Source organism: Ischnura elegans, chromosome 10, assembly GCF_921293095.1.
Source record: "Ischnura elegans chromosome 10, ioIscEleg1.1, whole genome shotgun sequence".
Lineage (NCBI taxonomy): Eukaryota > Metazoa > Arthropoda > Insecta > Odonata > Coenagrionidae > Ischnura > Ischnura elegans.
This window is the reverse complement of record NC_060255.1, coordinates 19,474,866-19,487,125: the sequence shown is the minus strand read 5'-3', so window position 1 is coordinate 19,487,125 and position 12,260 is coordinate 19,474,866. Positions and strand designations below refer to the sequence as shown.

General features: G+C 37.5%; 1 protein-coding gene across 1 annotated transcript in view; it reads left to right on the top strand.

The window, feature by feature from the left end:
* LOC124167128 (small conductance calcium-activated potassium channel protein-like) overlaps positions 1 to 12,260 on the top strand; it is a 594,701-nt gene that overhangs the window by 215,936 nt on the left and 366,505 nt on the right. The gene's annotated exons all lie outside the window — the stretch shown is intronic.

Sequence of the window (12,260 nt, the reverse complement as noted above, 5' to 3'; positions counted from 1 at the left end):
TACATACAGCAAGTACGTATAACACTCGAAGTACAGATCTCAAGGGCCTTACGAAGAGGGTGAGCCTGGGTGCAGGACCCAGATTTTAAATATCGATTTTTAGTAAAATTATTTATAAAGTAGGAAACAAATGGAATAATATTAGAGATATTTAGTGATTCATTCAAAATGTCATGAATATGGTTAATGTATTACCAACCAAAAAATTTATTTAATACTTATTGAAAAAATATTTTTCTCTCACCACAAACGAAGTGTAACATCTGTTTTAATGAGTTTCTCATTGCGTTTAAGTTTTAGTGCTAGTGACAAATGAATAAAACTTAATGCATCCAAATGTTACTCAATTTATTTAGTTAAATAGATGAAGAACATTAGTTGATAAAAGATATTTCTAGAGATGTTAATTTTTTCCCTATGATACCTTTCACTCACAGGAATATCACGAGCATAATGTCAATTTTTGTCTCTGTAAACTGCATTAAACGCCTTTAATCCGTTATTCTTGTAGCAAAAATGAATTTAAAGTTTCGGTGTAAAAATTTTATGAATCTTTGACATCTTAAGACGATTATTCGTATTTAATGGTGGTGATAATAACAAATGCAAGATTTTCGTAAGAACTTATTTTCTTTTCTGCTTGGGTAAATACTTGAGCTTAATGAACGCGCAGTAGCTTTTATGGTGATTTGTGATTCTGGTTACCGCCCTGCCTCATTAGTCCATAATTAAGCGCCACTGCTGTCACTCAGATTCACCCTGTTATGACTGCGATACATCATACCATTTTAATAGCCGTTTTCCTGGTCGTAATTCTTTTTTATGGCTATGAGCTCTTATTTCTCTAAAATGGCAATGTCAGCGGGACTATTAATATGTTTTTTTTATGAGTGTTGGAGGTGATAGCCAAGGCTCTGCAGTAAAGTCACCCTTTATGAATAGCTCTCGATAGTTACTGAACATTAACCCTGCAATGTGAGTATCTTATTCTTATATGCTATTATTTATGCGATGGCGTCCCTTGCTTATTCATGGTAAGCCACGTTAAAATTTATTCTCATAAAGCAACACCCTCCTACTGATTTGGAAAACCCTGCCACGAGAAAATATTTGACGGAAAAGTTCGCCGGGGTCGAAGTTATTGAATATAATTGAGGCCCAAGAGCAGAAAAAGCCTTTTGGTTACCTTTTCTCGAGTTATTTTCCCTCAATAGTCGAATTTTTGCTACTTGGAAACGGTAGATACTGTAAGTATAGGAATGAAATTGCCAGATTGGTAATGAGAAATATGTTGTACTCGATAGTTAAGTTGGAAGGGATCGTGGGTCAGTCATGTAGGTGTGGAGCAAGTTCTCGTACCGAAATTTCAGCATTATTTTAAGGATTGTATTCAGATTGGCAATTCAAATGACAAAGAGGGAATTCATCTGAAATCGCATCAATTAACTTTGTAAGCCCATACCCATTTGATAGTTCTAACAAAAGTAAGAGAGAGGAGAAGTTATTTGTAAACCTTCGTAAAACTTAATGACCATATTCTAAGACACGAGGGTCAAATGACAATTAAATATGAAGGATAGATGGAAGGGATGAACGAAGAGATAGGCCGCGGAGAAGTTACGTAGAGCAGATGAAGGATATAAAGCAGAATTACGTATGTACGCGTTAAATAATAGTCAATGGAAGAACTGAGTTGATTAATGACTGCTGATGACGATGATTCCATTGCATGTAAAAATTTCTTCAAAAAGTGCTTCATTTCTTGCTAGTTATCAAGGGATATACAAGAATTGCCTTGAGAAAAGATTTCCCTGGACCGGGAATGGAACCACGGACCTTTGGCCTTCCGGGTTTTGGCTTTTCAAGGGATATATTCGTAGAAACCAGTGTGTCAAGCGTTTTATTTTTTTAAACTGTTAATTTAAAAAAATAAAATTACAAATTTAATAAAGGGCTGAACCGTTTTCTAACTGATAGCTGCTTGGAAACGTAAAGGTATTTATTTAAAAAAAACTATTAAAAAAAACAGAATTAAAAATACCATATAAGTAAAAATTAACAAGGAGTCCTCTAAAGAGCATTATGTTGCCATGTGTTGTTCATTAACATCCCATTTTTTCCATTGACTTTTTTAGATCAGTCGTTCATTTTCAACGTAGAAAGTTTAGTTCATTATTCAATAACTGCTTCGAAGCAGATTTAATGACGTTGAATTGAAATCATGAATGAAAAACTAAATGAAATTAAGGAGTATGTTCTTCCCCTATCCTTCATCCTTGGTGGAGAGTTCAGGACGAGTCGGTAGAATTGTAATGACGAAAATGCTTAAAAATTTGAGCAATAATCAGTGCAAATTTTTTACTTCCAGTTTTTTCAGCAAAATATATACCTAGTCCTTATTTCAGGATTTTGTGTTCAACCTGAATTTTTATTCAACGGAAGCAATTCGATAATTTAGGCCGCCTCCATAACATCAGCGTGATGCAACTGTGCTTATTGCTCGAGAAATTTCCAGTCGTAAATCATGACCTGAATAAGGGATGGGGAAGGTTTTCGAGGAATAATTGTCTTTAAATGTTACTGCATTGCAATGCTGAAAATTAGACGGAGAAAAGAACGTGAAATACCCATTTCATATTTGTGCGTATTATGAGTTCGAAAGGCCGTCGCGATGAATCGATAAGGAGTCCTTACCTGTGCGATTTTTTTGTGTGAATTTTTCCTGGATGGCAACCTGGATGTGTTAAATGCGTGGTTTAGACCTCGGTGGAATGGAGGATGCGAGTTCCGTATTCGGTGCTAGTCACATCGGCGTGTTGTTAAATGAATTTCCTCACTCGGAAATTGGGATGTCGAGTGCATTCCTTTGCCCGATGAAAATGTTTGGCTTACGCTAGTGGATAATTCCGTCCGACAAAACGTTGTCCTACATACCTTCTGCCGAAAGAGATGCTGCCTGGCATCGTGCAAATTTCAAGGGTGTGTTATTGGATTTCGATTGCGAATACAATGAGTGTGAATTGGATAACTGTAAATTCCATCCTGCACACCTCCCTGAATTATCTTTTTACCCTGTTAGTTGTGCTACAGCGAGAGGGGGCCGATTGGTTTGTTGCCTGGAAACTGTATATTTAGGAGCATTCTTTTCAATTCTCTCTCTTTGGAATTGAGGAATTTGGTGCGTTGCCAAGTAGATTTGATTTTTTCTCTCTTTTAAGAATACCTTATCTGCATCCTCCTCTGTATGCAGATGGTATCTGGAAGCTCACTTGATAGGCGTGAGGCCAGTTATGTCAGGACACCAGTAGTTTAAAAAACAAAAACCATAGGTGTGCGTTTGAGTGACGCATTCTAGTACCACCCCGTATATCTTGGAGTCATTTACTATGCACCAAAGAAATGAAATCCTTCACCTATCCTTTCAGCAAAACGGCTCTCTTCGTTTTTGTCGTACCCGGAAATATAATGGTATGTTGTTGATTGATATTTTCCGAGTCGCTTTGAAAAGTATCTATTCTTAATTTTACAGGAAACATAAGCCTAGCGAGTAGCATCCGAATCTCTAGCGGCTCCCGACCTAATGGATAGCTGTTTAGTGCTTTCTGCTCTATCATAGAAGTATTTTACGAATTGCGTAGCTTACTTTCATATTTCACAATTTCTGCGCTAATCCCTTCCCATATAATATTCAAAAGTGGAGGGAAAATTCGACACTGTTTTATAAAGGAAACGTTACGAGTAAGAACACGCTTGTTTAAAACTGGTATTATATGGTTAAGCATTAATGTAAATCATATTTTCCGTTTTAGAAGCTATAAAATTGTAAAAATATTGAAAAATATCGGGGAGAATCATGGCATATCGCCATTAAAAGAGAAATGGGAAACTTTTTTCGGTATTTTGAAATGTATTTTTCAAAATTTAGTAGTTTTGCATCAGGAAATTCCTTTTAGCTGCTAATGAATTGGGAAAGGTTTACATCTCATCCCGTATATGAATCGCTGACTGCAGAAAGGCATCATTTCCAAGTTGGAAGATTTTTCTTTTTTCTTCTTTAAGTTGTTGCTTGGTAAAAAACTAAATGTTTCCCACAAAAAGGAAATATGTCATGCTAAAATCACCGAGCATATGTTTCCATAACGTGTTTCCTTTTAGTAGGAAACGTTGATTCTAGCATCTAGCAACAACTTGAAGAAGAAGAAATAAAAATCGTCCAACTTTCACATGATGCCTTTCTGCAGTTAGTGGTTCATATGGCGAAAATATTAAATCGTATATCGTTTGACATGTAAATAAACGTGAAAAAACATTAAATTATAATTTTTAAGTTGCAATAATGTGTTCGCGTGTTCTGATCACGTAGAAAACAATGAAGAGAAATCATTATATGACGATGATATGGGATGCATGCAGCTCTTTACGTAAAAGTTAACTTTTCATGGATTGTTGACGTTGAAGATTCCTCCTGAAACATCCTGTATACTAATTATGAAGTTCCACAATAATTCTATTGGTTTCGTACATTTCGCTAAGAGATCCAGTTAGGAAAATGGCGAACCTTTGCTGTGGTGTCAAAATCTGTAAATTTTCTAAATAATGTTTCTTCTGCTGAAGTAGGCGTTTTTCCCGTGGAACATGACGCTTCCCCAAAAGTTCATTAATGACATTTCTGAAAGGGGAAGACAGCTGTAGTGCTTTTGCTTCGCTTCCTCTTTTGAGGCCAAAGAATTGGAGCAAGAAAAACGGAAGCGAAATACCTGCGGGCTCTTTATCGGAATTTCTCGTGATGGCCAACGCGCCTTCCGCTGTTTCCTGCCATTTTGGAAGTCTTTTAACGATCATTCTCATCAATCTTCGTTGCATTGCTTGATGTCATGATTTTACTTATCCAACAGAATTAATTAAATATATTACATCTGAGTGGATGAGGAATAACTTCAGCAATTTCGCTGTACTAATTTTAAATGCCTTATTTAACAATGCTCTATTATCATTTTGACCCTTTAGTCTGAACAGCATAATAATATTTTCCGTCCGTCAGAGTGATAGCTGTAGCGATAGGATTCCAGGGACCAAAAGATTGATAAATCTAATCATCATTTTCTGAATCACACGGTCATTCTCACCGTCCGTTTTTCTATCGCTTATTTCGTCATCTTCCGTATTTACAACTGTCGCTCAATTAACCTTCCATCGGGCGCAATTGATCGGAGAAGCACAGCTCGAGTGTTTTTTTTTTTCTCCGTGACTCTTGGCGGCATAGACCCTTGGCGCTTATAGTCACTGTTTGTTATGAGAAGCTCTATGTAGACTTTTGCTTTTTCGCATTTATGCCGACATATCAGTGGCGGATTATTCAGCATAGTTTAACAAAATAATGACGAAATAAAGCCAATTGAATGGATTATTAGCTAAATAAGTAAGCAAAATAAAAAACACTGATCTTATAGAACTCCGATGCTAAAATACATTTAAATTTAATGATATTTAATAACCTATAGAGCACGTTAAATCGCACTCTCCTTGATCGGTGCGGGGCCGTAGAATGGCATGTGAAGAGGTCTATGCTCAGCACGAAAGACATCAGGCAAGTGTTGGACTACACTAATATGGTACTTTAAACTTTAAAAGTGTAAGACTTAGCCATGCTAAAAGTTAATAATGTTTTCGAAGTGAAAACTTCTTTGGCGGCGTTAAGCACTTTTGCGGGATGCGGAAAAAGCATAGAATTCGCGTGAGCGTCACCGACCCGACACCGTGATCGATACAGCGAGATATACATTTCCGTCTTAAAATTCGTCTCTCAGTATCACATCCTCGGTAGTATCTCTCAATCTCTTGCAATTTAAAAACATTTACAATGGATATTTCAACTACGCAGACTGACTAGGTATAGTAAATAAACTTTGTTAATATATTGTTAATATATATACTGTTAAAGTCTTTTTGTTTTAAAAATATTAAAATTAAAAATAAAAATCTGTAGTGTATTTTGTATAAGTTCATTAAATATTATGAGCTCGTGCATGAACGTGCAGAAGAGTGTGCACGCTATAAAAATACAAGTCAGTACAATTTAAGGCAGTTTCTTTTATATGCATAGTGAACAATTATAGGTTTAAAGCATATTAAATAAAAGAAATAAAAGCATATTATATTTTAATATATAAATTATGTTACTTTCTATTCATACACATCGTATTTTTAATATATATTTAATAATAAACAGTTTGCTGAAAAAAATAATTTCAATTTTTGTTGAAAAATGAGTATTACTGGAAAAATTAGTTCTTAAATAATATTAAATCTATATAAAAATAAGTGGATAATAATTATTTCAGTCTTCACTTCTGTCGGCCAGTCCCACGACTGCCCCGTTTTTTTTTATTTTTACACATGCGCCGGTCAGGCACATTGCGCCTGAACTCAGCAATTCCAACGTTGCGCCTGACAAAAGCTTAAAAGCTAAGTCTGGAGATACAATAGCTGTTAGCGACCCCGCGTTCTGATTGGCTGAAAGGCGTTACCAGCAATGGTTTCAGCGACGGAAAAAGGGACGTGCCGAATGATAGTGAAAGGGGTGGGATTTCCATCCCTGGAGCCATCGCGGAAAATGATAGTGTGAAACGATCATTTTTCCCGCTATCATTGGAGCTATCGCTCAGAAGTGACAGAAAAAATGATATTGTGATTTAGGCTTCAGTTCTATATCTTTTTTTAACTCTCATGAACGACTTCCATCTCACCTTTTTTATCTTCCTCGTGGATACAACGTCTTCCCCTCAGTTGTAATTTTCTGTGAGCCCTTATATCTGAACTCCAATTCCAACCTCGTCTTCTAAGTTTCCATTTTGACATTCTTGTCGATCTTTGTTTTTAGCCTCTTTATTGATCTACCTTCGGTTCTAATTGGTACTCATTTATTAAAAGTTGTGAATATTATGCTGTGCTAAGAAATTTTTAAAGCATAAGTTTCATGGGGATACTGTAACTTAAGTTTATTTACCAAAATAAGGAAAAATGAGCTTTCCCTGACCCAGACCATGAGATTTTATTTTTCGTAACCCTTTTATTGAGAATATCCTCCGCATTGCGCATTTTTCTCAAGAATTTCCCGCTCAATATTATCTCTGACATTTATTTCTCACCTTATTTATTTCATTTGTGGATTCGTAAATTTACTCGACTACTCTCCTACTTCTGTGATGAGCTTACAACTTCGGAAGCTTACAACTACGAACTTCCATTGAGTTACCAATCAAAAGTCATGGCTTTAAATGGCATTCTATAATGTTATGAGGAAGAAATAAAATAAATTAGAAATGAGATATGTCCGGCGCTGTATCGGTTCTCATATTCTTGCGTATTTGTTTGTTTGACTTATGGTTTTGAATGGAGTTGTGGCTAAGGGATGGATTTAGTTAATTAGTACTTAATAATTAGCATTTATGACCTCAGAAATCGGCCAAGAAAACTATTAATCTCTAAAGAAAAGTCACAGATAACCCAATCAACTCGTGACTTTTTCATGGGCTATCTACATCTATATGTATATGGGTATATCTATATCTATATGGGTATCCGCATTTACAATAGAGATAGTGATATTGGATTTTGCACATAACCCGTAAGAGGTGAGCAGGGAAAAATTTCTTACCTGCCTTCCAATTCCTTGTAAAAAATTTTTAAAACATTAAAATTTAAAGCTCTAAGAGTTCTTATCTAACGCATACGTTGCGTTTGGTATAAACGAACAACTCTGATACCAGTTTGGGAGATTTTTGATTACTATTCAAGAATAATTTTCTTGCGCATCCCCCTGCATTCGTCTTGTGACAGCCTATATTCTTGGCACTGCTCAAGTCAGCTTTGATAAATCGTATGAACTCTTGATTCCAAATGGCGCACGGTATTTTCACTCCACTTTCATGGATTCCCATTCAACCTTTGCAAACGCGGTAACGATGGCGCAAAATAACAATGGCAAGTGAGGATGCGAAACTCTTTTCTGCGAAGGAATGCAGATGGCGAGATTGCCACGGACTGTGTCGACTGCCTGACTCGTGCTTATTTCCTACCTGGTTGCCGCAGCGAATACTCGCCCGTATTTTAATGTGGCGCTTTACCTAGAGTGTTGGCTTCGTTCGTAATTCAATGCCTCGTAATTAATCGTGGCGCAAATCCTTCCTCGTGCGATGAGGCCGCAATGGATAGACCCGCATTGCGATGATGTCTCACTGAGAAGTCGCTATTTTTGTTTCTCGGTCCCTATGAAGAATACTTGCAAGATTCCGACAACTTACCTGCCTCTCCACCGAGCTGACAAATTCAATATTCTTTGCATTTCTCGTAATGACTCAGTGTGTTATTTTAAGCCAAGAATGTCGCGAATTTACGGGGGTAGTTTTTTCATTACGCAGTAGGTTATTGGAAATGATTTATGGGAAGAAATGATCTTTATTACTTATAGTTATCTGTATAAATAGTTACCTATGTATAAATATTTTCGATAAAAGCGTTTACCTCGCATAATAATGTCCAGGTTATATTCTCGAAATAATTGGTCGCTAAATGCATAGTCAACACGATTATTTTTACCTTAGTAGGATTTTGATGTCTGCGTGGTGTATTATCTATTTTTTGTCGCAATTTCAGAAGACGATCTAAATTTTGGAATTTGTGTGTCAAGTATATTATTTGAGAACATTATTGTGGCCAATGGAGCTCTACGGCTAAGATACATGCGGCATTGGAAAAGCTGACCAGGAAATGAAAGAACTCTGTTGACAGCGAGTGCTTGGAATTAAATGGACGGATAGCGTGAGAAATGAGGTTTACCGAAGCAGTGTGCTGATAAGGGAGCTCCGTACGCCAGAGAAGGACTCATTGGTGGATAAGCCATGCCGCAAGACACACTCAATACACGAGAAATAATGGAGGCAACAACCGAAGGAAAATTTCACAGATAAATAACTTGTGGTAGATAAATGACACCAGGAAGAAGAATACTATGGGATTGAAGGTACTAGCGAAAGGGGATCCATTAGAGAAGCCCCAAGAATATGGCGGTTAAGCGTTATGTCTATTGCCGTTTCGCACGCATTTTATTCGGCGACGCCACTAGTCAGCTGGATCTCTTCCAGTGTGACCTTCGCAGTTAACCGTAGTAGAAATGGTGTTTATTTTGTGACAATCGTCTCAAATGCGTTGAATTCGAGGTTAAGAATATTTATTTGCTCAGTTATATACTACTGCCGTGTATTTTTTCGTGAAAAATGAACTTAAATGACTGGCGAATAAAATTCTAGCGGTGGACTTGAGAATCCTCGAATTTAATATTTGTGGAACTAGGTTAGGATTAGGTAATGGATGGCTGCAGCACTCCAATCCCAGGATATATAATGCTATGGGAGTACTATTCGAAAAAGCACTATCGGCTTCCCGGAAGAAATTTGTTTTTTAATAACCTTCACCACCCCAAAAATAGCATGTTGAAGCCTTTTAAATCCACAGTAAATTAACTAGCAGCTGTGGAAGATCTTAAGCACACATTCTCTGTGGGCTACCGACCCCGGTAGGACTCGAACCCGTGACCTAATAATTGCCGGGACAGAACTTCACCCTATCTAACCTCATCGAAAAGATTATTGCCTTTGAGAAAAAATAATTGCCCTTGGCCAACCATTTGCCAGATATTTTAAGCGCAATAGACATTTTGATCTATGCTCATAATAACTTGCCGTGGTAACCCGTTATTAGAATGGGAATCCTTGGGATGACTCATGGTCCGACTCGATGTCCAGCATCTGCATTCGTGAATTAGTGCTTAGGTCATTCTTCACTTTGGGAGGGGGCGTTTCCAAAGGTTGGACAGCGGTTAATGGATGCCGTTGGAATGCGTAGAGGCACCCCGAGAACTGTAAGCACGTTGCCGAATGCTTTTGCTTCGTGTTTCACATCCTGAAGGTGCGGTAGCATATGCGACGCTTATATATTTGATTTATTATGCCGAAATGAAACCAATCTCTATTCTCGGCCACCAGGAAGAAGGAGGAGGAATGCAACAATATGCTCCCTTCTGACTATTTAAGCTTTCGACTACCTCGTTTACTTTTTCGAAATCGTCGCTGTCTGAATTATTTAATGTGAGGTTGGTTTTTAGTCAGAGAAGAACATTGTTAGCATTGCATACTTCGCTACTGGATTTGCCAGTTTGCTAATTTAAGCGTTAATACTCCTGCGTTTGATTGTGTTATTTCGAGATGTAATAAATAACGTGAATTTTTTATGGCTCACTCACCTTGACCTTTAGGTCAACTTATCAATTTAATTTATGGAGCTTTATGTTAATGTAGCAGTAAAAAGGACGACGGCTCAGAGCCAAGATGTAATGATTTCATCGATTTATATGGGGTGTGTTCTGAAAATACTTTTATTTTTTTAATGGAATTTTAGTTTTTGATAAAAACACTTATATGTCTACAGCAACGTATTTTCGCCTTCAAAAATAGTCACCATCAAATAAAATGCTCTTGTGACAACACTTCTTCCAATATTTTAAACACTTTTCATACTCGATCTCTGGGACAGTCAGTTGCTCTGTCAGCCATTTCTTTTGTCATCTCTGTTTGTAAAACGACGACCCTCTAAGGCTCTCTTCATATTTGAAAAAAGGAAAAAGTCACACGGAGCAATGTCTGGCGAATATAGACGCTGGGGCATCGTTACACTGTTGTTTGTGGCCAACCATTCACGAACTCTCAAGGTGAGCAGTGTTTAAGTGGAGTGAGAACCGAAAATCGCCGAGCTCGTAAATTTCCGCCTAACCTTAGCGGCTGTCACAGACAAAGAAAACAATGAATACAGCTGAAAACTTCTGAAACTTTATGAAAGTTCTGAGGAGGCATATATACATATTTTTTTTCGTTTCGTTTTTTTCCGGACTGTCCAAACTAGCGATAAATTAAAAAATTTATGTCGTTATTTTCTGAACACACCTCGCTTTCCCGAATAACCCAATCAAATTTCGATCCCTTTTTGATAATCTCGAGGATAAATATGATATAATTGTGTAGTATATTGTAACCTTTCTTAAATTAATCTTTCACAGTGCGCTATCGTTCTTATTGAGAACCCAATAGCCTATTGATGCCGGGGTACAATTACATATACCACGTCACGCGGTCCTAGAATACGCGACTTTCTGCAATTATCGGCCCGACACCCCGAAAGGTACACTCCATTTAAACACTGCTTACCTTGAGAGGGGTCGTTTTTTTCTCCCTTCATTTTTTTCTTGGCGGCTAGGGTTATTAGATAATTGCCATGCACAAAAATCATACACTAGAACAATACATAGATTTTACAACGACCCTTTTAGTCTTCAAAAAGGCAAATTCGCTTCAGTTAATCAATAAATTAATAGGTGCTTCTTTTGTAAGTATATTCATGTATATTTATAATGTCCGTTTTACTTCACCGGCACTGCAACTATGGGGTCTAATCCCCTCCCGCTTCTCTAGAATGGTTTCAATGTGACCTCCGCTGATATTCAAGTCCCCGGTATCTGCTCACAAATCGCTGGATTCCTCCTTAGATGCTGTGCTCCCTGTCTCTCCTTATCACAGAACACTGGCGTCGATAATTGCTATCCGAATTTCCGTAATGTCAATCCAATTAACGTCCCATACTAATTCGGAATGTAAGACCTTGTCTTTCCCCCTTTACTCTTTCAAAATGGCGATCAGTTCTGTGAATGCGACTGACTGATTGCTGCCTCAACACTGATCACGCTCCCTTGCTTGGCAACTGCCTATATATTTCGTCACCTCCCTCCTCTCTGTTCTAGAACATCCCATTACCCCTTTGCTTCCTCTGGCACCTGATTCGCCAGTAGTTCTTTGTTTTTAAGCCGTGAGTGGCTCTTTATGTTGCGTTATTACCACATTGGTAACCCCTTCCATCCTTTCTGATAAATTGCCGCCTTTATGCCCTGTGTTTCTAAGGTAACCCCACGAATAACAACGGTATTGTCGTTCCGCGCCAGCGCATGCTCTTAAAATAACCAAAATGGCGTCCATAATGGCCAAATCACGCCAACACGGCCGAAATGGCGTGTTACAATATTTTTCCTAGAGATTATATAATTTTTTTGTTGAAAAAATCTCTTTTTAAAATAACTGAGGCTAGTATCCTTATGTATGTTTTTGTTAGATAAGTTCATGTTGCCTCCTATTTATTGTGCATACAACCTACTAATA